Source organism: Papio anubis, chromosome 7 (assembly GCF_008728515.1).
Source record: "Papio anubis isolate 15944 chromosome 7, Panubis1.0, whole genome shotgun sequence".
Taxonomy (NCBI): Eukaryota; Metazoa; Chordata; class Mammalia; order Primates; family Cercopithecidae; genus Papio; species Papio anubis.
In genome coordinates this window covers 20,792,284-20,819,504 of record NC_044982.1, presented here as the reverse complement: position 1 = coordinate 20,819,504, position 27,221 = coordinate 20,792,284, and positions in this window count along the sequence as shown.

The following is a 27,221-nucleotide window of genomic DNA, read 5'->3' as shown; positions in this document are numbered from 1 at the left end:
GAATTGCTACACCTACTGTTGTAAAATAGAGATCACAAATGCTGATAGCAAATACAACAAAGTTCAAATTCTGGCTCTGCCAAACATAAGACATGTGACTGAATCAAACTTTCTTTTGCTTTCTCTCAGAATAAAAGTAACTTGCTGAAACCAGAAGGCCTGGGGGTTAATTCCCAGCTCCATTGTATCTTCGTAGTTTGTCAGTTTCCCCATGGGTAAAGTCGGACTAATATTATCCAACTCTTAGGGTGGTTATGATAATTACATGAGTTAATATATAAAGTGGCTTAACACAGAGTCCTACACACAGTAGGCACTGTAGAAGTGTTTGTTAAATGAAACTATTTTAAGATGTACTCTTTAGGATAGAACCTGGTATTTAATGGGAAGGATGAAAAATACTATTTTTCATGCCATTTTTTTTTTGGTCCGTTTGAGCTACTTGTCACTTAAAAGGAAATAGCAAATTTATACATTTTTATATTTTTAATTTTAAGTAATGTGTGAGTTGCAAAATAATTTTGTTTCAGACTACATGCGAAATGTATGTAGGTGAGCCAAGTGATTTGTTTATCCAAGAGCACACCTGTTAATTCAGGATTAGCTTATGGTAAAAACACTCAGATGGGCATTAGCCCAGTGATTTTTAATTCTCTCTCTTTCACTCCTTTTTTTTCTTTTTAAATCACCTCATTTATTATTGGTTTGCAAACCTAATACTACTGAATGGCAGTGAAGTGATATTTGATCAAATTCTAAGTCCAACATGATGAAACTCTGTCTCTACTAAAAATACAAAAATTATCTGGGTGTGGTGGTAGGCACCTGTAATCCCAGCTACTCGGAAGGCTGAGGTAGGAGAACCACTTGAACCCAAGAGGTAGAGGTTGTAGTGAGCCAAGATCTCACCACTGCACTCTAGCCTGGGCAACAGAGGGAGACTGTATCTCAAAACAAACAAACACAAAACAAAACAAAACAAAACATTTCTAAGTCACATGTGTATTTTTTTGGTTGAGAATTATTTCAATTGCTTAATATTTATATCACATCTGGAGAGAGGTGGGAGAAAGGCAAGTAAGAAGGGAGATAGAGAAACGGAAATATCCAAGACACAACATAGTTCTTGGCAATCCAGTATTGCTGAAGTTAACTCATTTCAGTTTCATGCAGATCTGACACTGAAGTCATAGACCTTCAATTACATTTAACTTGCTAATTATATTCTTTAACTTAGGTAAATATAGAAGTAGGAACGTTGAGTTTTTACAATTACTTACGGGCAGTTAGATATCCTTAGAACTGGTAATTACACTGGCAAATTACACTTATTGTGTAAAGCTACATAAATATGGATATATACATAAATGCATATATTGAATGTATACAATACTGATGTTAAGTGTTTTATTTAAGCCAACCATGCCTCCAGTAAATTTCTGCAGCCCACAGATGGAGAGACGAAGAATTTTAGAAAACTATATTTATATCTAATTTCTAGGGAGATATCAAATGGTGATTGCCTGAAAAAAATAAAGAAGAGCCAACTAATTGCAAAGGCGTGGAATTAAATAAAGCAACCAGAGAACATCATGTACAACAAATGCCAAAAGTAGTAGGGATGAATGTAATGGGTGAAGAGTTCGAGGTTGTCCTGTGTGCTTCTCCTCTTCACTTTCATTCTGTCTTGTCGTTTTCTCTAATATAGGACCTCCCATTTCTTATTGCAAAGTTTCATCTTCTTAGTTTATTTTCTGATCAGACTGTGGGTTCCTCAAGAGATGAATGTCTCTGTGACTATCACTGTGTTTAACTATATTGTATGGAAATGATTTGTTTATCTGACTGTATGTTCTACTTGCCTGCGGTCTTCTGGGAGGGTGAGAATACCTCTTACCCCTATTGGGCTCCTTATCCCAGGAATCCAGGACATGTCACAGAATGTCAAGTGGAACTTCTCTTCATGTCTCAGTTTGTCTAAGGAGCCAAAGCTGGAGACAGTAGGTGATAGGAAATCCTGAGTTATGAGGGCTGCTACACACGTTTCTTTAAGATTTAGTAAGAGGCAAACTCACTACCAACAACCATACTGATCTTCAGGATAAGACTAGAAACTTAAAGCTATATATGTAGGATTTCCTGTCACCTACTGGCTCCAGCTTTGGCTCCTTAGACAAACTGAGACATGAAGAGAAGTTCCACTTGGCATTCTGTGACATGGGCTGGATTCCTGGGATAAGGAGCCCAATAGGGGTAAGAGGTATTCTCACCCTCTCAGAAGACCGCAGGCAAGTAGAACATTCAGTCAGATAAACAAATCATTTCCAAGCAAGATAGTTAAACCCAGTGATAGTCACAGAGAGATTCATCTCTTGAGGAACCCACAGTCTGATCAGAAAATAAGCTAAGAGGACGAAGCTTTGCATTAAGAAATGGGAAGTCCTGGCCGGGCGCGGTGGCTCAAGCCTGTAATCCCAGCACTTTGGGAGGCTGAGACGGGCGGACCACGAAGTCAGGAGATCGAGACCATCCTGGCTAACACGGTGAAACTCCGTCTCTACTAAAAAAAAAAAAAAAAAAATACAAAAAACTAGCCGAGCGAGGTGGCGGGCACCTGTAGTCCCAGCTACTCGGGAGGCTGAGGCAGGAGAATGGCATAAACCCGGGAGGCGGAGCTTGCAGTCAGCTGAGATCCGGCCACTGCATTCGGGCCTAGGCAACAGACCGAGACTCCGTCTCAAAAAAAAAAAAAAAAAAAAAAAGGTCCTATATTAGGAACACTTTGCCACTGTTGGTGGGACGGTAAACTAGTTCAACCATTGTGGAAGACAGTGTGGCAATTCCTCAAGGATCTAGAACTAGAAATACCATTTGACCCAGTCATCCCATTACTGGGTATATACCCAAAGGATTATAAATCATGCTGCTACAAAGACACATGCACATGTACGTTTATTGCAGCACTATTCACAATAGCAAAGACTTGGAACCAACCCAAATGTCCGTCAATGGCAGACTGGATTAAGAAAATGTGGCACATATACACCATGGAATACTATGCAGCCATAAAAAAGGATGAGTTCATGTCCTTTGTAGGGACATGGATAAAGCTGGAAACCATCATTCTCAGCAAATTATCACAAGGACAAAAATCCAAACACTGCATGTTCTCACTCATAGGTGGGAATTAACAATGAGAACACTTGGACACAGGAAGTGGAACATCACACACCGGGGCGTGTTGTGGGGTGGGGGGAGCGGGGAGGGATAGCATTAGGAGATATACCTGATGTAAATGACGAGTTAATGGGTGCAGCACACAAGCATGGCCACATGTATACATATGTAACAAACCTGCATGTTGTGCACATGTGCCCTAGAACTTAAAGTATAATTAAAAAAAAAATATATATATATATATATGTATACCAAACCTCTGTGACACACTATGTACCTATGTAATAAACCTGCACATGTATCCTGAAACTAAAATAAAAGTTTGAACAAAGTGATCCTATAACAAAAAAGAAGAAAATGTAATGGTATTTTCTCTCTCATTAAGGTGAAGGAAAGAACCAGATGTTTCTCCCTGTCCTTCAGGCTAAATGAAGGGGAAACTGGAAGAATCACTCATAAGCACTTGAGAGTTTTCTTTCTTTCTTTCTTTTTTTTTTTTTTTAATGGCATCTAGCATCTTTGTTCCCACCCAGACTATTGCTGAGATGTAGGCTGTTCCTGTGCTACTACAGGAGCAGACAGAGGATGGAAGTGATCTGACAATCTGACGCATATATGTGGAGATAATTGTGCCTGCTTTTTTATCTGGAAAAGGCAGAGCAGGGGTGAGGGGGCATATCTAGTGGTGTCCTTTATAGCCTGGACAAGAGGAAAAAAGATCTGCCATGGGAAAGCCATTATTTTTATTTCTCAGAGGGAGATGACCTAGTTACTAGTGACCAAGTATTATTCAGAAAGGAACTGGCCTTTGATTCTCCGGTAGCCCAAAGGGACCTTCGTAGAAAAAAAGCTGTAGATGTTAGTGTCTAGGGGCAGAAACAGAAAGGGATCACTTGTCAGCCAGGTCCATTACTTTGTCAGGAAAAGGTGCAATCCAGTGTTTGGAGGAGAGTTAGAGAAGAAAGTGCCTTGGAAAAATCCCCCACATGAACTTTAAGATCAAGGGACAGTATTTTGATAACCATCATAGCACCCAGGGCTTTATTCATTTCCCGTAATCCCACTCCCAACATAGGGGAGCCCTGGCATTAAAAGACAAAGTCACACCATTGGGGAAGAGCAATGGAAGAACCAGACAGTGCTAAATATTTTATTACAAAGCATCTCGTTTTAATGAATTTTGACAAGGTACACACCCATGTAATTACCACCCAACCAAAATACAATCATCTCTAGAAGTTTCCTTGAGACCTATATAAGATACTGCCTCCCACTCCTCATTACCAGCCCTGAGCAATGACTGACTTGCTTTCTGTCACTACAGATTGGTCTTTTTTCAAATTTCAAACAAATATTGCAGAGTACTTAGTTCATGTTTTTGACGTTATATATGTTGTTGCACATATCAGTAGTTTGTGCCATTTGAATTCTGACTGGTATTCTATTGTATGGATATACCACAATTTGTCCCTTCACCTATTGATGGACATTTCGGTTGTGTCCAGTGTTTGGCTATTATGAATAGAGTTGTTATACAGAATAAAGTCTTTACGCACTCATAAGTTTTCATTTTTCAAGGTAAATACCTAGGAGTGGAATTTCTATATTATCTGGTAAGTATGTTTAGCTTTATAAGAAGCTATGAAACTATTTTCCAGGTCACACTAGTTTGTATGAGCAGTATATGTGAGTTTTAGTTGCTCCACGCCTTTGCCAAAACTTGATAGAGTGTTTCTAACTTTAGCTAATCTAGTAAGTGAGTAGTGCCATCTCACTGTTGGTTTGATTTGCATTTCCCTGTTGATTATTGATTTTGAGCATTTTTAATGTGTTTATTGCCATTAATATATTTTCTTTTGAGAAATGTTCAAAGACTTTTCATTAGGCTGTTTGTCTTCTTATTGAGTTGTAAGAAATTTTTGTATATACTGGATACAAATACCGGAAACAAAAGTATAATAATACTCTGTGAGGATTATTGCAAATACAAGGAGTTTGTACTCAGTATATATAAAATATTTACAATAAATATGCTGTATTTATTTGCAATAAGCATATTGCAAATATTTTCTCCAAATTTGTGGCTTATCTTTTTCATTTATAAACCGTGTGTTACCAAAAGAGAATATTTTTATTTTGTAAAGTTCAAATTATTATTTTTTCTCTTATGTTTCATGCTTTTGGAGCCTTGTTTAAGAAATCTATCTCAGAGTTGTAAAAATGTTCTCTTATGATTTCTTCCAGCACTTTTCTAGTTTTAGATTTTACAGTTAGATCTATGATCCATTTAAAGTTAATTTTTGTGTATGTCGAGAGATAAATGCCTGACTTTGTTTTTTTTCTAAATTAATATTTGTATTGCTTCAACCACATTTGTTGAAAAGACTATCTTTTCCCCATCTGGGTACCCGTGTCAAATATTAATTAACTATGTATAAATGGGTTTAATTCTGAACTATACATAGGTACCAAAGTTCTTGCTTATTTTGTATTACATAAGTTTGAAATCAGCTAATGCAAGTCCTTCAATTTTATTTCTTTTACTACTTTTTATTGATAAGATGGCTAATATAACCTTGATTAGAAGTAGTAAAGGCAGAAATTAAATTGCACCCTATCTATGATAATAATTGTAAATGTTCTGTAGATTCCCTCGACAAGTTGAGGAACTTCCTTCTTATTGCTAATTTTTGAGAATTTTTATTATAATTGGTGTTGAGTTTCCTCAAGTGTTTTTTCTGTTCACACTGAGTAATCCTAGTGCATTTTCTTTTTAAATCAGTTAATGCGTACTGCATCGATTGGTTTTCTACAATGTAAAACAAGCCTTGCATTCCTGGGATAAGTCCCATTTGTGCATGATGGATTATTCTTTTTGTCTATTGCTGAATTAAATTTGCTGATATTTTGTTAAGAATTTCATTCATAAGAGATATTAATTTCTAGTTATCTTTTTTGAAATATATTATGACTTTAATATCAGGATAATGATAGCCTTATAAAATGAGTTGCAAAGTAATCACTCCTTTACTTTATGAAAGAGTTGGTATAGGAATGATATGTTTTCTGCCTTATTAAGTTTGAATTGATAAGAAAAATTATCTAGGACTAGAGTTTTCTCTGTGAGTAAGTTTTTGATTACAAATTCCATTCATTTAGCAGACATAGGGATATTCAGATTATCTTTTTCTTTAGCTTGTTTGACAGTTTGTACCTTCAAGGAATTAGCTTATGTAAACTATTTAAAAAAATTTATTGGCTTAATGTTACTTGTAATATTTTTTATTATCCTTTTGACATCTGAAGAATTTCCTATAATTTTTCCTCTTTCATTCTTGATAATGGGAAGTTGTTTTCTTCCTCTCTCTCAGTCTTTCTAGCTGAAGTTTTCTCATTTTTGATGTTTACATTTGGTTTCAAACATTTGTTTTTCAGTTTTCTATTTCACTGACTTATGCTCTCACTTTTATATTCTTTTTCATATTTACTTTGGATTTAATTTACTCTATTTTTTTTTAGGTTCTTAAGGGGGAAGCTTAGATAATTGTTTTTTTTTTAATTTTCTAACATAAATTTTAAATATATGATTTTTCCTGTAAGCACGGCTTTAGTTGCACCCAACACTTTTGATATGTTGTAATTTTTATTTTGTTTAGTTCAAAATATTTTCTCATTTTGTTTGTGACTTTTTCGTTTACCTATGTGTTATTTAGAAACATATTGTCTTTTATATAATTTCCAAATATTTTCCTATTACCAACCATTCTACTACTGATAACAGTTTAGTTTTATGGTTAGAGAATTTTATATTGCTCTAATACTTTTGTATTTTTTTATTAAGACTTGTTTAATGGGCCAAAACATTACTTATCTTGGTAATGTTGCCTGTGTACCCATAAACAATGTGCAGTCTGCTTGTGTTCTGTAAATGTCAATTAAGTCATGTTGGTTGATAGTTTTCGAATCTTTTGTATAAGTACTCATTTTCTAACTATAATTTACTGATTCTTGAGAGAGGAGTGTTGAAATACCCGTTTATAATTTTAAATTAGTCTATTTTGTTTTCATTCTATCCATTTTTTTCTTTCTGTGTTTTGGAACTCTAATTTAAGATACATACCAATTTAGCATTGTTAGGTCTTCTTTATTAATAGATATTTTTATCATTATAAAATTTCTATTTTATCTCTGATAATATACCTTCTTCTGGACCTCAGTCTGATTATAAGACCTCCAGCTCTCTTAATGCTTTGAAAACATAAGAGAAATTTATGATTATTCTCAACCTTTCTTTTCTATATATAATTGCTTATTTTTCCTGGTTGCCTTTATGATTTTTTCTTTATGATTTGTTTGTAGCAATCTGATTTTGATATGTCTTGAAGAGTGTATATCTGTGTCTGTGTTTATCCTCTCTTGGGTTCTTTGAGCTCTTTGACCTGTGGGTATGTGGGTGTACGTATATGTGTGTATGCATGTGTATGTACATGTATGCGTGTGGTGTGTTTTACAATCAAATTTGGAAAATATTCATTATTTCTTCAAATATGTTGGGATGTTTTTCTGTTTGTTTTTTTTTGTTGTTGTTGCTGCTGTCATTGTTTTTGCCATTCTCTTCTTTTGTCTTATAATTTGGAACGCCAAATACATGTACTTTAGGTTATTTGTTATTTTCCCACTAGTATTTTAGGCTCTGTTCATTTTCTTTCAGTCTTTTTTTTTTTTTCTTTTTTTGGCACTTTGCTCCATTACAAATAGTTTCTATTGCTCTGTCTCAATTTCACTAAAATCTTCTTCTGTACCGTCTCATACATAATTAATGTCATTCAGTGAAATTTTCATTCCAGAAACTTTACTTTTTATATCTAGAAGTTCCATCTGGTGCTTTTTTTTGTATTTTTCATTTACAACATAACTTTACTATATTCCTGTTTTCCTTTGAATATTTGAACATAGTTATAACACCCTTGTTGGCTAATTCTTTTATCTCTCCCACTTCTGGGACTGCTTCAGTTGACTGACATTTCTTCTGCTCATGAGTCACACTACTTTCTCTTGAGATGTCTACTAATTTTTGATTGCTTATTGAACATTTTGACATTATCTTGTTAAGTGTCTGGATTTTGTTTTCTTTCTTTAAGGAGCATTGATGTTTGTTTTAGCAGACAGTCATGTTACTGGAAGATCAGTTTGATGTCTTCAATCCTGTTTTGAAACTTTGCTAGGACATAGTTAGAGTAATTTTTTATTCCAGAGATAGACTCCTCTAGTTTCTCTACCCTGGCTTGTTGGAACTCACATTTTCTCTTCATTATGTGAGTTTAGGGAATTGCTCCTTCTTTGCTTGTCTTTTGAAATTTTACTTTTCACATCTGTGATCACTTTGTGAGGTGCCAAGTTTTCTATATGAGCAACACTCCCTAGATTCCCTTTTTAATATTTTGCAGGTTAGAATGGGCTACAGGGGAGACATCGACCATTTTGTAGCTATACACACCTTCTCCAGAATTACCCATTAAACACTAATCTGGATGTTGCTTTAAAGGAATTTTGCATATGGAATTAAAATCAAAATCTGTTAACTTTGAGGTAATCAAAACAAAGTTATCCTGAAGGGGTCTGAGTCATATAGAAGTCCTTAAAAGAGGGCCTAGGCTTTCCCAGAGAAGACAGAATACAAGCAGCAGAGAGGCCTGAAATCGCTCCCCCTTTTTTTCCCCATATCTATCCTTTCTACTTGCCCACCTGTGAACTCAAGCATCAGCTCAAACTCAGAGTTCCAGCCTGATCATGATCTTCACTTCCTAACTCTGTCCACCTTGCTTCAGCTCAGTTTACCACACTGCACCCCTACTCCACCAAATTGCATGAAGAAATTCCTTATAATAATTACATGTTTTATATATATATATAAAAATATAAAATACATATATAATATATATTACATTTAATATATATATGTATCAATTAAACCAGTAGAATGGATGTATACATCCATTATGTTGATTTTGTTTCTCTGATTGATCCCTGATTGACATAATATCCACGGTTTAATACTTAGCAAATATGTAAAGGGATCTCTATGCAAATTTCCTGAGCTCATTTCCTGTGTTGTTCCAGTTTTTATGAAACTCTGCCACAAAAACTTTCCATGCCTTATCCTCCTCCTCAAACTCTTACTCAAGTCTCCTGAACTCAGCAAGACTACAGGGTCCTGTTTGACTTCCACTTCTTAATAATAGTTGCCTCCACAGAAGAACACGAGGACTACTGTATGGTTTACTTCATTTATTTCCCTTTTCTGAAATATCACGACTTGCATAGACTTTTATCCAAAGTCTGAAAACTTTTATTTTTACATTTTGCTGAGCTTTATGGTTGCTTACGGTTGGAAGGGAAGCTCTGGATAAATACTCCAACATGGCTGAAACTAGAAATCTTTTATGCAGACTTTTTAATTACTGAAAGTTAGACTATCCTTAGAGCTGAAATTTACTACAATCTGATCCAATGTAACCCCATGTTAGAGAATAGGAATACTTCAGACTGCACTTGAATGCACTGGTGAGGAAAATGAAAATACTGATTGTGCCTTTCCAAGTTTATTCAATTCAGTTACTCAGTTGTGTATCTTACCTGGCACATGATAGACTCTCAAACACTTTTACTGGTCTGTTAAGAGCTTTGCTTCTATTTCCTACCTAGCACATCACCTGATCCGTGATTAATTTAAACCAGCAGAATATAGTGGTAAAGAACTTTTTAAAGGCATAAATACAATCATGTTTAAACTCTAGTTCTTCATTTACTAATTATATACTTTAAGCAATATATAATTTTTAGTAGCTTCATTTTGTTCATCTGAAATAGGGATGGTTATAGTTCCAACTTCACTTAGTTGATGTGAAATTAAATAAAAAATGCCTGCCAAGTTCTTAGCACTGTTACTGACACATTGTAAGTACTTGATCTATTTCAATATCTTTAGTTTATTAATTAAAGAAAATTTCATAAACATTTGAATAAAGTTAACACATTGAGAAAAACTTTTCTCCATGTTTGATGGTAAAATAAAGTTCCAAGTCATTTAGAGGTAGAAACATTCCGGTTTGGATGAGACCTTGTAAGTCACCTAAGTGAACCCCTCATCAGATGCTTGCAAATCAATTCAGCAGATAATTTGACTCAAACCAATTTAAACAATATAGAAAATTTATAAATTCACATAACTGAGATGTCCAGAGACAGAGGAGGCCCCCAATGGTTTAATAATCTCTATTTCTCAGGGGTCCTCTATAATCCATCCTTCCTCCTCAGGTTGGTTTTATCCTCAGGTGATTTTTGAGGTGATTCACTCAAGTAACCAAATTGTTGCAGTCATTCCTGGGCTCACCATCTAAAATATGAGAGTTGCATCAAATATGGAACAAATATCCTCTACTTCCCTCAGACAGAGTCATCTGAAATCACATGCCCATACCTTGTGGTCAAAGTAATGACTTATGTGGACTGACTAAGGCCTGGATTAAATGCCCATTGCTAAATCAACCAATGGCACAGTAAGGATGGCAGTGCTGTCCTTATGTATTTGTGTTCCTCAGGTCCTACCACTATGCTGAGACTGGAGTTAGTCCCATTTTTGAGGCTGGAGTTAGTCAACGTTGCTGCAGTTCAGTGGAGAAAAATGCAATGTCTTCTAAAAAGGTCATGGGTAACATCCACATTCTTTGTGAATGTTCAGAGTATGTTTAAATTTTCTCTGTCATAGGTGACTTACCACTACCCACTCAAGTGACACATTTTCACCACTGGCAGATTTTGATCTCTGTACCTCAGCTGTTGTATTTGAGAAGAAGCTGGAGAAAATGACATCTGTCACTCTGAAATGACCAAGAAAGACAGAGGGACACTTATTTAGTGCTCTTACATATTAGGCAGAGTTCTAAGGGTTTTATATTATGTAATCATTTAATCTTCACAAGTTTATGAGGTATGCTTATGAAGTAGTGCCATTCTAATTTTACAAATGAGCTAATTGGGACACAATGGTTACATCACTTTTGCCAACTAAGGGCTGTTATGCGCGTCTGTATAAGACCACCTGAGCAGGCTTAGTGTGAGCAACAAGGCTGTTTATTCACTTGGGTGCAAGTGGGCTGAGTCTGAGAAAGGAGTCAGCGAAGGGTGGTGGGATTATCTTTGGTTCTTATAGGTTTGGGATAGGTGGTGGAGTTAGGAGCAATTTTTTGCCGTAGGGATGGATGTTGCAAAGTATACATTCTCATGGGTGGGGAGGATGTTACAAAGTATATTCACAAGGGCTAGGAGGATGTGTTGCCACAAGGACTGGTGGGGGGATGTCACAAAGTACATTCACAAGGGAGGGGAGGATGTGTTGTCACAAGGGTATATTGTCACAAGGACAGGTAGGGGAATGTTACAAAATACATTCACAAGGGAGGGGAAGGTGTATTGTCACAAGGGAGGGGAGGATGTTACAAAGAACATTCACAAGGAATATCACAAAGTACATTATCACAAGGGTGGGGGAATGTCACCATGACTTGACCATGGTGTGGCCAGCTCAGAGGACCTTACAAGGGTCACAAAGAAATTGGCAGAGCTAGGATTTGAATCTAGCCGGTCTGGCTCCCAAGTCCATGTTCTTGACCATAATACAATGTCACTTTGTAATTAATTGGTTGAAGATCTCTAGTCTAGAGAGAGATGAAAAGGATTATAATAACTCTTCAATTTATTGGGAAATGTTATCTTTATCTGTCATCTATCTATCATTCTATCTATCTATCTATCTATCTATCTATCTATCTATCTATCTATCTATATTTTTCTGTCTAATCTATCTACTTAGCATCTATCTATTTATCACTGACTTACCTATATATGTATTTAATCCATTTATTTTTCCAGCAACAGTAGGGATACATTTGGAGGGAAATATAATAACCACTTCCAAAAGTTCCAGTCCTTTATTTTCTGCGTGATACATATAAACTCCATTTATTTATTTATTCCATCATTCACGAGGAATTTACTATCTGTTCATTCAGCCTTAGGCACTGGACTCTTTTTTTTTTTATTTATTTCGAGACGGAGTCTCGCTCTGTCACCCAGGCTGGAGTGCAGTGGCCAGATCTCAGCTCACTGCAAGCTACGCCTCCCGGGTTTACGCCATTCTCCTGCCTCAGCCTCCCGAGTAGCTGGAACTACAGGCGCCCGCCACCTCGCCCAGCTAGTTTTTTTTGTATTTTTTTAGTAGAAACGGGGTTTCACCATGTTAGCCAGGATGGTCTCGATCTCCTGACCTCGTGATCTGCCCGTCTCGGCCTCCCAAAGTGCTGGGATTACAAGCTTGAGCCACCGCGCCCGGCCCGGCACTGGACTCTTTCCTTGAAATATAGAGACACAAGGTAGGCTTCCTGCTCTTAAAGAGGTGACAGCCTGCCCTCTAGGCCAGTGTCTTTGAGATTGTGGGTCATGACTCATAATTAAAAAACAAAAATGAATATTCACAGTTCTTTAAATGTAATACATGTAAGCATTACCAGTTTTTAAAGTTTTAAGAAAAGTGTCTCTGTGTGTTAGTGTTCTATGTGTGCTTGGTTATGTTATAAATGATGTTCTTTAACACTGGTGAGACTCAAAATATTTGAGAGTGACTGAATTAGAACCTAGTCATCCAATTCTTTAGATCTTTCTCAAACCCTTTACTTACTAAATTGTATTATAGAAATTTGAAGAAAAAGACTGTATCTTATATTTCTACTTTATCCCTTTTGGCATAAATTCTAGTAATTTAATTGGTGGGTGCTCGACACAACTGGTTATCTTTCTGATCAATGTAGACATGTTTTATTTTGAATTACTGGTGTCAATTATTGTTTGGTATCTATTTCTCCTGAATTTATTTTAAAAGTCATTTGAAAAACATGTTTGACTTTGTGGTAAGAAAAACAACTTGTTGGTTGATCAAAACTTTGAGTTTTTCACCAATTCCTTTTCATTTTAGAGACAAAGTCCAAGCTTTGCTTATGAGCAGCCATCACATGGCAATAATTCTTTTTCTTTAACTTTATTCATGTACATTTGTTTTGTCAATGTTGAGGTAAAATGAGTTAGTATTAGTGTTATTAAACCATAGACTAGGCAATAGCTTTACCAGCGGACTTTGGGCCTCGTGGTTGCAGCATTTTATGAATTTATGCTGCATGCTGTCAACATATAAAAGAACCAGCTGGAAAATGCTACATTAACTCAAGACCACAAGCCTTTGGACATGCAGATAACTCAACATTAGGGACTCTGGGATGGAAATTTTATGCACGTGTAGAACAATTTCATTAGTGTCTCATGCTTCCTACCATCTCTCTCTCTTTACCTCTCAAACTTGTGCAGACATGTAAAGACATGGAATTGTTTCTACCCTTTTGTTTAAAGTAAAATCATCCTCTGGCATCTAACCTCTGTGGAAAATATGGAAAGAAGTAACCACAGCCAGCATTTTTTTCTCTGTGGGCTTAAGAAAAGAGAATGGTATAACCTTTATATTAAGTTCAGGACTTTTCCACAAAGAATGCCTATGTAGGTAACACTCATACATTCATTCTTAAAATTTCTTTCTCTTCTAAATATAATGAAGGGTATCTGGAAAAACAGTTCTTTGAAGCAGTTATTCATGCTTCAGAACATGCCTTAATTCATGTCAGTGTTGTGTGAAATGTAATAAACTTTTGTCTGTCTATCTATCTATCTATCTATCTATCTATCTATCTATCTATCTATCTATCTATCTATCTATCTATTGGTCTGTCTATCCATCCATTGTTTTAAATACAGGTAAAGGAAGAAGAAAATCTCAAGGAGCTTAAAAGAGAATAATAGCACTCTTCTTTCATGCTTAATTAAGTCTTTCACAATGTTTTCAAAGTAGCTATTTATGTAAGTGTTTATCTTCAGTAATATTTCATACTTAAAAAATGATATGAAATCTACATGCACACAACATCTTTCAAGAGCAGATTATCAGACCTGAAAATTGTCACATTTTGAAATCATTTATTAATCAATGAAGTTAATATCAAAAGACGAGGGGAAATTCATCTACAACATCTTCAGCACTATTTTTAAGTGGTTGGTGAACTAATTTTTATTACTTTCATTTGCTTTTGGGGTATGTATCTTTATAATACAGCATCCATAGCTATTTCTAAATATTGGTTTAAGTTAGAAGAACTTTTCCTGTTGGCCTTTGTAGTGCTAAACTTCCAGAAGAAATTTTACCACTTATGTGGACACATACACAATGGCAGCCATGTTAGACCTAGTGGTGTTAAAGATCAAAGACTTTTTGGGACCTATTCTGACAAACAGTGGTATGATAAAACATAATTTAACTTTTGAAATTTTTAACACTGTTTCTACATGTCTACATGTAATCCAGCCACTGGGCAAAATTACTGTTAGTGTATTTGTATTTCTATCATGTACAACATGGGGACAATATTAATTTGGGGATGTTGGACTAATCAATGAACTAGTGTTTTAATCATCAAGGATCTGATTTCTTTTTAAAGTGTTCCTTCAGCATAGTCTAAATATCCTCTTGCTTGACCACAAGATTTTCAGTCTTTTGTCACATTCCGCTCCCCAAGGATTTGTGGGAAGTCCTGAATAATGTTTATGTGTTTCCCAAATCCATCTCAGTTATCACTTGTCCCAGTTCCTGTATCTGTGGGCTATGCTATTCCCATAATAACTCCAACAAACTACCTGTCTTCTTATGTCCTGGTCTTTTGACAGCCAAGTTGGTACAAGGGGTCATCTTATTTCCCACCAATAGGAGTGGCTTTGACCTTAGCTTTACTACCCTTGAACCCATCCTTGCCTTCTCAATCTTCCCTGAAGCTGAGCTAGAAAAAAACAGAAACAAAAACAGGCAAACAAACAAACAAACAAACAAAAACATGAAAAAACTATTAACCTCTCAATTCCAAGTATAGGCCTATTTCCCAGTCACAATAATAATAATTTATAGAGACATGGCAGAACTCTTCATGAAGATATTATTTTGCATTTTTATGCTTAGAAGTTTTACCCAGTATAGCTAAGGTTCTCAATTTTAGCAAATACAAGTGCTTGTATTTATATAAAAATACTTTTTGTTTACCTGAAATTCAAATTTAGCTAAGCAGCCTTTTTTTTTTTTTTTTTTTTTTCCTGGAAACCCTAACTATAATTCAGAGAGTCTTCCTGCTATTACTGGAAATCTTTAAAAAAACATTTTGAATAAGACAAAATAATAAAGAAGAAATCTGGCCTAAGGAATCCATACTTTCACTTAAAGAAAAAGACAAATCGTTGAATCCTTACAAATTACAATTTCCCATCATGATTTAGCTATCACTGGTTCAGAACATACTGGGGTTAAGTGTCAGACCATCCTGCAGATGGTTATTTTCCCTTTCTAACTGGTCATTGTAGCGCTCAGTGAGAAGCTCACCTTCAAGGAAATACCATGACAGTGGGGATGCTTCCTTTGTTTCCCTGTTGTTTCTCCTTTCCAGAAGTCTGAAGGGGTAAAGAAGGATAATCCTTCTTCCGTATTCCAGCCTCACCTCCAATAGAATCCTAAGGAGTATAGGAAGCACCCCAAAAAGTTGTGTCTGCAATATCTTCAGCATTGTCTAAATGAGAGAAGAATGGAAGGCAGAAAATCAGGTTTCACTCAATATACTAATGCCTTCAGGTCACGTCTAATTACAGTAAATTAAGGGACTTCCCAAATATGAAATTTCTGAGGGTTTTTTGTTTGTTTTTGAGAACTCATGCATTTAATGATGCTGGGGTCAGGGGAAATTACACTTCCTGAGGTTTAGCTGTAAAACCACCTGCCATAGTCATATTTCGTGTATTTGGTTTCATTCTGCATTGAGAAAACAGGTCATCTTTGATCACAAATACCTGCAAACTCAGTTTGCATAATCTATTTACTGACATATTTATATCAGAGTTGAAATACTTTCTTTAGCCATCAAATTAATTTAAATGTGTTTCAGCATCTTTTCACCCCAAGATTTAAAATATTCACCATACTGTTACTGAATGTTTTCACATGTCTTCCTTGTGCATAGCTTACCTAGTTTAGACTTTGCTAAGGCAACCTTTCTGATTAACGACTGAAGCATTAGCTCTATTATCTGTTGCCTCCAAAATTTGTAACACGCAGAGCCTGAACCTTTTGACCCCATCCTAGCAAAGTAGTAATTAATGTCAGATACATTTTGATAACACTATTAAAATTGTTTTAAGCTGGGGCAGCTAATTAGAGAGAGCAGATACTTGTATTACTTTACGAAGCAGAGTCCCCAAGTGATTATTATCTTTCTGATTAAACACAACGAAATATCCAATACTTTAGGAAAATAATCAAGTAAACCACACTTTGGTATAGAATGTGTTTATATAGGGAATGTACTTAAAACAGCAATTCCTTCTCTGTCATTCAGAGAATGAAATGACACCTTGACCCATCAAATTCTTTACATGATGATGGCACAGTTTGTGTTTTGAGAAGTTATGAAACTTGGCTAAGGTCATTGTTGGGTCCTGCAATCTTGTACAAGATTAATTTTTCCAATATATTTTGTGGCTGTAGAGGGATCAGAGGAAGCATGTAGGTCATGCTCGGGTCTGATGAAATTTTTCTTTGACACCTGCTGCCCACCCCACACTGTTTTATGAGGATGCATTTTTTGTTTTCAGGTTGATGTGCCCGAAATATTTTTTTTTCTGTTACATTACTTACTTATGAATAAATAAAACCCAGAAGCCTCTACAGCATTTCCAGATTCAGTAAATACTAAACTAAGGCTGAGAAATTAAGATAGATTTTGCACTCAAACATTTTTTCAACACTTCACGTCAATTACAGCCTAAGATGCATTTGGCAGTGCTATTAAACTAATTTTAAATCCAAGACTTTCGACTGTCAACGTTTGGTCAAAATAATTTCCAGGCTTTAATACATGTATTGGATTTTTTTGTCTTTAAAGTGCATGCGGTATGCTGGGTGGTTTTCTTTTTTCTTCTAAATGCAAACAATAGATGGATAGAAACGAAGTTAACTTCAGCTTGAAGCTTTCAAACTAGTATTTTGAATAAACTCTGAAAAATCATCAAAACATGAAATTAATAGTTGTGTAGACTGAGTTTTAAATTTTGAATATTACTATGGATGAATTTTGTGATTCTTTTAACATTTATTTTAAGTTCAGAGGTACAGGTGCAGGTTTGTTACATAGATAAACTTGTGTCATGGGGGTTTGTTGTACAGATTATTTCATCACCCAGGTATTATGCCTAGTATCCATTAGTCATTTTTCCTGATCCTCCCCCTCCTCCCACTCTCCAGCCTCTGAAAGGTCTCAGTGTGTGTTGTGTTCCTCTATGTGTCCATGTGTTCTCATCATTTAGCTCCTACTTATGAGAGAATATTTGGTGTTTAGTTTTCTGTTCCTGAGCTAGTCTGCTGAGGATAATGGCCTCCAGGTCCATCCATGATGTCTCTGCAAAGGACATGATCTCTTTCTTTATTATAATTGCACAATATTCCATGATGTGTATGTACCACATTTTCTGTATCTAGTCTGTCATTAATGGGCATTTAGATTGATCCCATGTCTTTGCTATTGTGAATAGTGCCACAATGAACATATGTGTACATGAGTCTTTATAATAGGATGATTTGTATTCCTTTGGGTATATACCTAGTAATAGGATTTCTGGGTAGAATGGTATTTCTGTTTTTAAGTCCTTTAAGTTTTTGAGGAATCACCACACAGTCTTGCACAATGGCTGAACTAATTTACACTCCCACCAACAGTGCATAAGCATTCCTTTTTCTTTATAGCCTCGCCAGTGATGAGGGAGGGTACAATTAGAAAGGTCTGTTATGTGAGGTTTCTCTGAAGAGATAACCTTTGAACCATGACCACAGTGAAGAATGTGAGTTCTATTGAGATCAGGAGAAAAGGAAACAGCAATTGTGAAGGACTTGAGGCTGGGTTATGTCTGCAACATTGAAGAAACAGCACGACAAGTGTGTCTGGAGTTAGGGAGGAGTGTAGTAGGAGAGGGGATTGGATATCTAAGTCTTTGTTGGTCTTGATAAAGATTGTGAACTTAACTCTTAGTGAGAAGAAAGTCCTTAGAGAATTTTGAGTGAAGGAGTGAAGACAGATTTTGAAAAGATTCTTTTGGCAGCTCTGTGGAAAAGAATTTCTACTGGGAGGCTATAGTAGTAGTCTTTGAGGAGAGTCACTTGAACTACAGTGGTAACAGTGGAGGGAGTGAGAAATTGTTGGATTCTGCCTGTACTAAAATGTATTTACCTAAAGAGAGGTAACTATAGTGCTTAATTAAAACTGGCCAAATGGTAGACTTCTTAAGAGAGGACACTGATGTGGAATGCTACAATTTGTATTAAACTATTTCCCAAAGGGCAAAAGTAAGCTTAGAAGCTCTCATTAGCAAAATACATTCTTTTTATATAAAAAAGTGAGCTATCTGTTGGTGTTAGGAGTATATACAGGAAAGGGCTCTAGCCTTGAATGTCACGTGGAATTGTATTTATTGGTGTTGCGTCTCTTACTACGCAGATGCAATAAATTAATCATTTTATTGCCTCACCCTCCCTTTCAATTTAAAGGTGGGAGGGGGAAGAAGAGGAAGAGAGAGTGAGACAGAGAGAGAGAGAGAGAGACAGAGAGAGATCATCTGGCCATGGACCCTGGCTGTGGGAAGTCGGAGTCACAGAACAATAACTTCTCACCTTTCCCCATGCCTTGGTGTTCACATGTGGAGTTGACCTTCACAAACTTTCTCCAATTCCTTTGTCTGCTTGCCTCTTGAACAATGTTACCCCTGTATAATTTTCTAGGAAAAGGATAGGAAGCACAAAAGTTATGCAGCCTGATTTTCAAGAGAAATCAAAGGTTGAAAGAACAACTGATTCCACACAAAGATATGCTGGGGTGGAGAAGAAATGTCTTTTCAGTATAATTCAGAACTATGGCATTATGTCAGGCAGCTCTTATCAAGGTGAGTTGAAAGGAAATGAGCAATTCATGATGTGGGGAAAGCACCTTGCAGATGAGTGAGTTTGCTGGGGAGAAAGTGTAAGATTGATCCTCCAGTTGGACTGTTATAAACAAACAACAGAGGATAAACATTTTAAAAAGGGTTTTATAAGTCAAATTTTAAATACCAACTCTACCCACACTACTTGATATAAGTGTATGAGAGAGTTAGGAGCACTATTTAAATGTCCTAGCTGGACCGTATTTTTTAGATGAGAAAAAATTGATACTATTTGTAGTATTTTTGTTCTACAAAGTATTGTGAACACTGAATTAGCCCATACTGCATCATCACTCCCAGAGGAAATAGCACAGCTAGATTGCTGTAAGCCTCTGGTCACAATCTTTTTATTAATGAATTAGTTCAGAGTCAAGTTTTACGTGTGTTTCTATTTAGTCCTTTTATTTAATATATATTGTTGATTCATTAACATTGAACTCACAGCCCTATAACTCAAGACTGAACAAAGGTCACTTAACACACGTTATTTCTTTGTAAGACACATCATGACTGTCTTGCACTTACAAACACTAGAAAGCAATGCTTGAGGCCACTTTGAACAGGAAACCACCAATGAAAAGCAGAGAAATACAGAACTCATGACACCAGATAGGTCACAAAAAGAACGCTTGTTTACAGCATGAGAGCTGAGACCAGAAGGCAGAGCACCCATTGCCTTATTCGACCTTATTCGGGAAGATGAACTTGGGTAATGGTGACTTAAATTTTTTGCCATTTACACATGCCTCTAAATGATCACAAAATCACTGTGAATATTGAGTTGAGGGTTGCAAACGAATTTTAGTGCACAGTCGAATTTGCAAATACGGAATTAGTGAATAACTAGCATAAACGTTTCTTCTCTGGGTATGGATTACAGTGAGTTCAAAAATTATGAGAAAGGCACATATTACTTAACTACTTCCTCTCTGTAATTTGCATTTGAACAGAAAATCCAGGGTCTATGTAACTTCTCCGCAATTATTAGATAACTCTTCTTTAAATAGTAAGCAGTGAGTTTAGGCAGTTTGGAGTGTGAATCATGTCTGTCCTTTAGACTCTGTGTAGCTGTTACCACCAATTATACATCTCTAAAACAGGCATAGTAGCACCTACTTAATGAAGCTGCTGTGTGGATTGAATGAAGTGTGATATATTAATATCTAGCACAGTCTCAAACACCTAGTGCGTTTTCATAAATACCATTCCTTTTAACTGAGCTCAGTTTTACCCCCAATTCTATTGCAGCTCCGTGATTTCTCTTGCTCCCTGTTTTTCCTTCACTTCACTTTCCGAATGAAGTAAAGGACTATTTTTCGGTAATCGCTACCCTAAATTTGTTACATGATAATCTAATTCTTATTGTATGTGTGATTTTTCATGCATCTATCTATCTATCTATCTATCTATCTATCTATCATCTATCTATCCATCTATGTATCTATCCATCTGTCTACCGATTTATGTTTCCGTCTACCTAATAAAGTATTTCAGAATATAGTAGGAAAAAAAGCCATAAATTTAAAAATAAGCAAATAAATATACTTACATTTACTTCTTCAGGCTTTAGTAGAATTGGCTTTCACTACAAGATGACTGAAGTCTAGCATTTGTCTTCTAAATTTGTATATTACAAATTAGAGGTGAACTTGTGGGTAGGCAGCATGCATTTAGGAGGGCATAAATTATGGTAACTAACAACATAACAATAATTATAAACCAGAACTCTAAAGCAGATGTTTGCCTCTTTTTTTGACTGTTCTAACATGGCCCAAACAAAATATTTTTCTGCACATGAAAATCTTAATGATATGAGGGGATTAACACTGAATCGATGATTTTAATAATGTAATAATAATAACAATAATTGAATAATTCATTTATTTTGAGCATTCATCGTTTGTTGAACATTCTACTGAGTCTGTGCATCAGGCTACTTATTTCTCATAACACTCTTGTGAAAGTAGAAACAACTTATCTGTCTTACTTAAGGAAGTAAATTTAGAAAAGTTATGGAAGTAATCTAAAGTTACACAGCTCATAAATGACGTGGCTATGATTAGAACCCAGGTCTGTCTCTAAACTTTTATTCATTTTCAATGACTGTTTAGATAAGTAATAAATGCTGTGAAACATTTTAATTAGATTCCCAGGTTTCTGTATAACCTGCAAAAGATCATTATACCAAACTTTCTAAAATGGAGCTTCAGAACCCAGATTAAAAATACTTAGTGGACAAACAGATCTAGTTCACATACGGAGTTCTTTCATCTGGGTAAGGCAAGGTAGAAAGTAGCAGCCCAAACCATCCAGAGGATAATTACAATTACTAGAATAGTCATTGACATGGTGGTTTGTTAGAAAGAAGCAACATAAAATATGAAAAATAAAACTAGATTAGATAGAAAAGAATAAAAATTATTAAAACCAGAAGACATATTTTATATAAATAGACTGAAACATTTATTCTTTCTTCCACATTTTCCAGTCTGATCGAAAAAATGTGGTTTGTGTTGGAAAATGTTTTTATCTCTGTTATTTTGGTTTCAGGGATAGATATACCACATTAAAACTAATCTCGATTCTGAACTGTTTCTTTTTCAACCAACATCAGCTTTCAATGAATAAAAAATAACAGAGATCCTGTGTGAGAACACAAAAAACAAGGAGATAAAGTTCTCATATTTTTTTTTTTCTCTATAAAGAAGCACATACAATGATTGGAGCAGACATCAGGAAATTAGACCAAATGGTAGTGTTAAATCCATTAGCCAACCTACATTCTCCAGTGAAAAATGACATAACTTTTAACAGTTTGGGTGAAAAAATTAAATATGTGGCTAGGATCTTTAATTCCTTTGTGGGTTACTCCCCTAGTAAGTATTTGCTAAAGTTTCACCATATGTACTTCCTTGGCTCACACTTCAGATCACGTGCAAAATTTATTTAACAGACATATTCTCAAAACAGGTTAAGCCAAGAGAGGTCTTTTTCCATTTCCTCGGTCGGTTTTCATACCTTGTTATTTATTCAGGGGTTAGGAGTATCTATGAATGTGTGTGTGTGAGTGTGTGTGTGTGTAAATGAATTTTGTCCCTTTGGGTTGAAATGCTTTCTTAAATCCAAAAGAAATATAATATACCAAAATCAAAGGACAGCATGTAGCAGAGAGAAACATGCATGTCTTGTTTTATTGCACTTCACTTTATTGCATTTTTGCTGACATTGCTTTTTTTTAAAAAAATGAAGATTTGTGGCAATCCTGCATCAAGCCAGTCTATTGGTGCCATTTTTCCACAGCATATGCTCACATCAAGTCTCTGTGTCACATTTTGGTGACAATATGGTGACAAGTCTCGCAATATTTCCAAGTTGTTCTTATTATATCTGTTTAGGTGATCTGTCATTAGTGACTTTGATATTTCTATTGTAATTGTTTTGGGCCACCACAAACTATTCCTAGATAAGACAATAAACCAAATCTATACATGTTGTGTGTTTTCTGACTTCTCCACTGAGTAGCCTTTCTTTTGTCTCTCTTCCTCTCCATGGGACTTCCTGTTCCCTGAGACATAATAATATTGAATTAGGCTAATTAATAACCCTACAATGGCTTCTATATATTCAAGTGAAGGGAAGAGTCCCACGTATCTTGCTTTAAATCAAAAGCTAAAATATGATTAAGCTTAATGAAGAAGGCAAGTGGAAAGTCGAGTTAGGCCAAAAAATGAGCCATGTTGTGAACGCAAAGGAAAAGTTCTTGAAGGAAATTGAAAGTGCTACTCCAGTGAACACGAGTGATTAAAAAAAAAAAAAAAAAGGGAAACAATCTTATTACTGAAATGGAGAAAGTTTTAGTGATCTACATAGAAGATCAAAGCAGCCACAATATCTTCTTAAACCAAAGTCTAATCTAGAACAAGGCCCTAATTCTCTTCAATTCCATGAAGGCTGAGAGAAGTGAGGAAGCTGCAGAAAAAAATGTCTGAGACTAGCAAAGGTTGATTTACAAGGTTTTAGGAAAAAAATCGTCTCTGTAACATGAAAGTGCAAGGCTAACCAGCATGTGCTAATGTTGAAACTGCAGCAAGTTACCCAGAGGATCTATCTATGATCATTGGTGACAATGGCTACATCCAACAAAAGATTTTCAATGTAGATGAAACAGCTTTCTATTGGAAGAATATGCCATCTAGGATTTTCATAACTAGAGAAGAGAAGCTAATGCTTGGTTTCAAAGGACAGGCTGACTCCCTTATGAGGGACTAATGAGCACACATGGATGTAAACATGGGAACAATAGATAACTGCAGACTACAAGAGGAGGTAGGACGGGAAGTGCGCTTGAGTTGCAATTGACACTTAAGAGCTGTGATGAAGATGTACGAGGAGGTTAGTGTTATTTTCATGGCGACTAACACAACATTCTTTCTGCAGCCCATGGACCAAGGAGAAATTTCAACTTTCAAATATTATTATTTAAGAAATATATTCTTAAGACTACACATGCCATAGATAGCGATTCCTCTGCTGGATCCGAGCAAAGTTAATTGACAACTTTCTGGAAAGGAGTCACTATTCTACACGCCGTTGAAAAACATTTATAATTCATGGGAGCAAAGTCAAAATCTCAACATTAAACATTAGCAGGACTTTGGGAGAAGTTGATTCCAACTGTCGTGGGTTACTTGGAGGAATTCAAGACTTTAGTGGAGGAAGTCACTGCAGATATGGTGGAAATAGTAAAACAAACAAACAAACAAAGAAAAACTAGAATTAGAAGCAGAGCCTTAAGATCTGGCTGAATTGCTGCAATCTCAACATAAAAGTTGAACAGGTAAAGAGTTGCTTCATATGGATGAGCAAAGAAAGTTGTTTCTTAATATGGAGTCTACTTCCTCGTGAAAGTGCTGTGAACATTGTTGAAATGTCAACAAATGATTTAGAATGTTATATAAACTTTGATAAAGAAGGAACTTTATCAGAAAGAAGGCTTGAAAGTCCTGACTCCAAGTTTGAAAGAAGTTCTACTGTGGCTGAAATGCTATCAAACAGCATAACAGCTACAGAGAAATCTTTTGTGAAAGGAAAAGTTCATTGATGCAGGAAATGTCATTGTTGTCTTATTTTAGAAAATTGTCACAGCCACCCAAACCTTCAGCAACCACTACCGTGCTGATCATCCAGCAGCCATGGACATTAAGGCAAAACCCTTTACCAGCAAAAAGATCCTGACTCGCTGAAGGCTCAGATGACAGTTGGCATTTTTTAGCAACTAAATATTTTTAACTTAATGTATGGACATCGTTATTTTAGAAATAATGACATAGCACATTTAGTAGAGTACAGTATAGTATAAACATGGCTTTTATATGCAGTGGCAAATCCAAAAAAATTATGTGACTTACTTTATTGATATATTTGCTTTGTTGGGGGTGATCTGGAACTAAATCTCCAATCTCTTCCAGGTATGCCTGTATTTCTTGTTGTTATCCAAATGAAATTGGACTTTAAATTTGATCTCTAGATAAGGATTTTTTTTTTTTTAATGGAGTCTCACTCTGTCCCCCAGGCTTGAGTGCAGTGGTGTGATCTTGGCTCACTGCAAGCTCCGCCTCCCGGGTTCACGCCATTTTCCTGCCTCAGCCTCCCCAGTAGCTGGGACTACAGGTGCCCGCCACCACGTTTGGCTAATTTTTTGTATTTTTAGTAGAGACGTGGTTTCACCATGTTAGCCAGGATGGTCTTGATCTCCTGACCTTGTGATCCACCCACCTCAGCCTCCCAAAGTACTGGGATTACAGGCAGTAAGGAATGTTTTGCAAATCAATACGTTCGTAAAAACGTCATGCAAGGCCAAAAATTAAATGCCATTTATTTTTCAGGAGGTAAAACATTTCAACAAATAGTCTTAGAAATGACAGTAGACTGATAGTCTAATCATCAGATTTATTTTATAGGACGGTGGCATTTATTTTCCAAAGTTTCTCAAGTATATGAATCTGTAGTGATCAATACAGTACAATCCTTTTTCACTGTATGTCTTTAATGTAAGATATATATATATATATGATCATATATATATGGTCTACAGTATTAATGTGACAAATTAAAAGAAAAAGAAATGCTAAGAAGCTGCATAAAAGGAAAGCGGGCCTCAATACTACACAACCATAAAAAAGAATGAAATCATGTCCTTTGCAGCAACATGGATGAAGTTGGAAGCCATAATTCGAAGTGAATTAATGCAGGAAAAGAAAACAAATACCACATGTTCTTACTTATAAGTGGGAGTGAAACATTGAGCACACATGGACATAAACATGGTAACAATAGATACTGTGGACTACAAGAAGGGGGAGGGAGGGAAGTACGCCTGAGTTGCAAGACCACCTGTTGGTTATTATGCTTACTACCTGGGTGCAATATACTCATGTAACAAACCTGCATATGTACCCCCTGTAGCTAAAATGAAAGTCGAAATTTAAAAAAAAATCGAAGTGGAGAAACCTCACGGGTTGACAAATACATCGGATCCTGTTTCTGAAGAGAACCCTTCTCTACCACAGGCAGAGCTCAGAGAGGACGGAATAGGTGGCTCCTCCTAATTATGAAATTTATAGGACAGCTGATGCCCTTATCTGTCCAGTTTCTTTCTTACGTGTCCTGCCATGGCGTCTGGCCACCCATCATGAAAGATTCTCCAGTAGAACAAATTTCATGAGCTGCTTTGCCGGCCTTTGGAGAGCAAGCCCCTTCCAGAATATGACCCTTGTGGTGTGGGGTTCTCCAAAGCGCGCCCTGAGGTAAAGCCTGAGGCTGCAGGGAAAACATAAAAGATATTTTGGGCTGCTTGGCAATGCACCCAGGGGAAGACCTTGGGTCAAATGTGTAGTTGTACTGGTGTGGGTTACTTGTGCGATTTCTAACTGACACATACAGGTCAGGGCTGCTTTCTCACATCCATACGCAGAAAGCTCACAGTTCACATTGAAGGTAAATCCTGGCTGGACCAATTTTGGGAGACTATTCTGTGCAAAGTCTTTATAATTTTTTTTTTTTTTTTTTTTTTTTTGAGGCGGAGTCGCTCTGCCGCCCAGGCTCGAGTGCAGTGGCGGGATCTCAGCTCACTGCAAGCTCCGCCTCCCGGAGTTCACGCCATTCTCCTGCCTCCCAGCCTCCCAAGTAGCTGGGACTACGAGCCGCCTATCTCGCCCGGCTAGTTTTTGTATTTTTAGTAGAGGCGGGGGTTTCACCGTGTTAGGATGGTCTTGATCTCCTGACCTCGTGATCCACGATCTCGGCCTCCCAAAGTGCTGGGATTACAGGCTTGAGCCACAGCATGATAAGTCTTTATAATTTAATTCCAATGCTAGGTCAGTAAATAGGGCATGCCCATCAGCATATAAAAGAGGGACTGTAAGCCAGCAAATAGGGTAAGCAACATCCACGTCAATAGCGTACATGTTGAAAACCATTACTCTGGATTATTGGAAAGGGAAACCAAATTTTATGCGGTAGAAATCCTGTTCACAACAATTTACACAAAGAAGTGAATTTATTCGCTGATAAAGTTAGGAAATCCAAGGAGGTACAGCTGATTTTAGGCCTGTGTCAATCTAAATGTTCAAACAAGTTCATGAGACTTGATCTGTTGATCTCTTTCTTTTTCTTTGATCTGATTTCTTTTGTGGTTTCAAAAATGGTCATCTACACCTCAGGTTTGTAACATCCTTATATCTATGATTCCAGAGCACAAAGGGAAATTTTCCCTGTCACTGTGACCATATCATTCTCCACCAAGGGACTCCTATTGACCCTTCTTGTTTGGTTCTAACCTAGCTGTCAGCTTTTGTCCCCATAGTTGTACTGTGCAAGTACAAAAA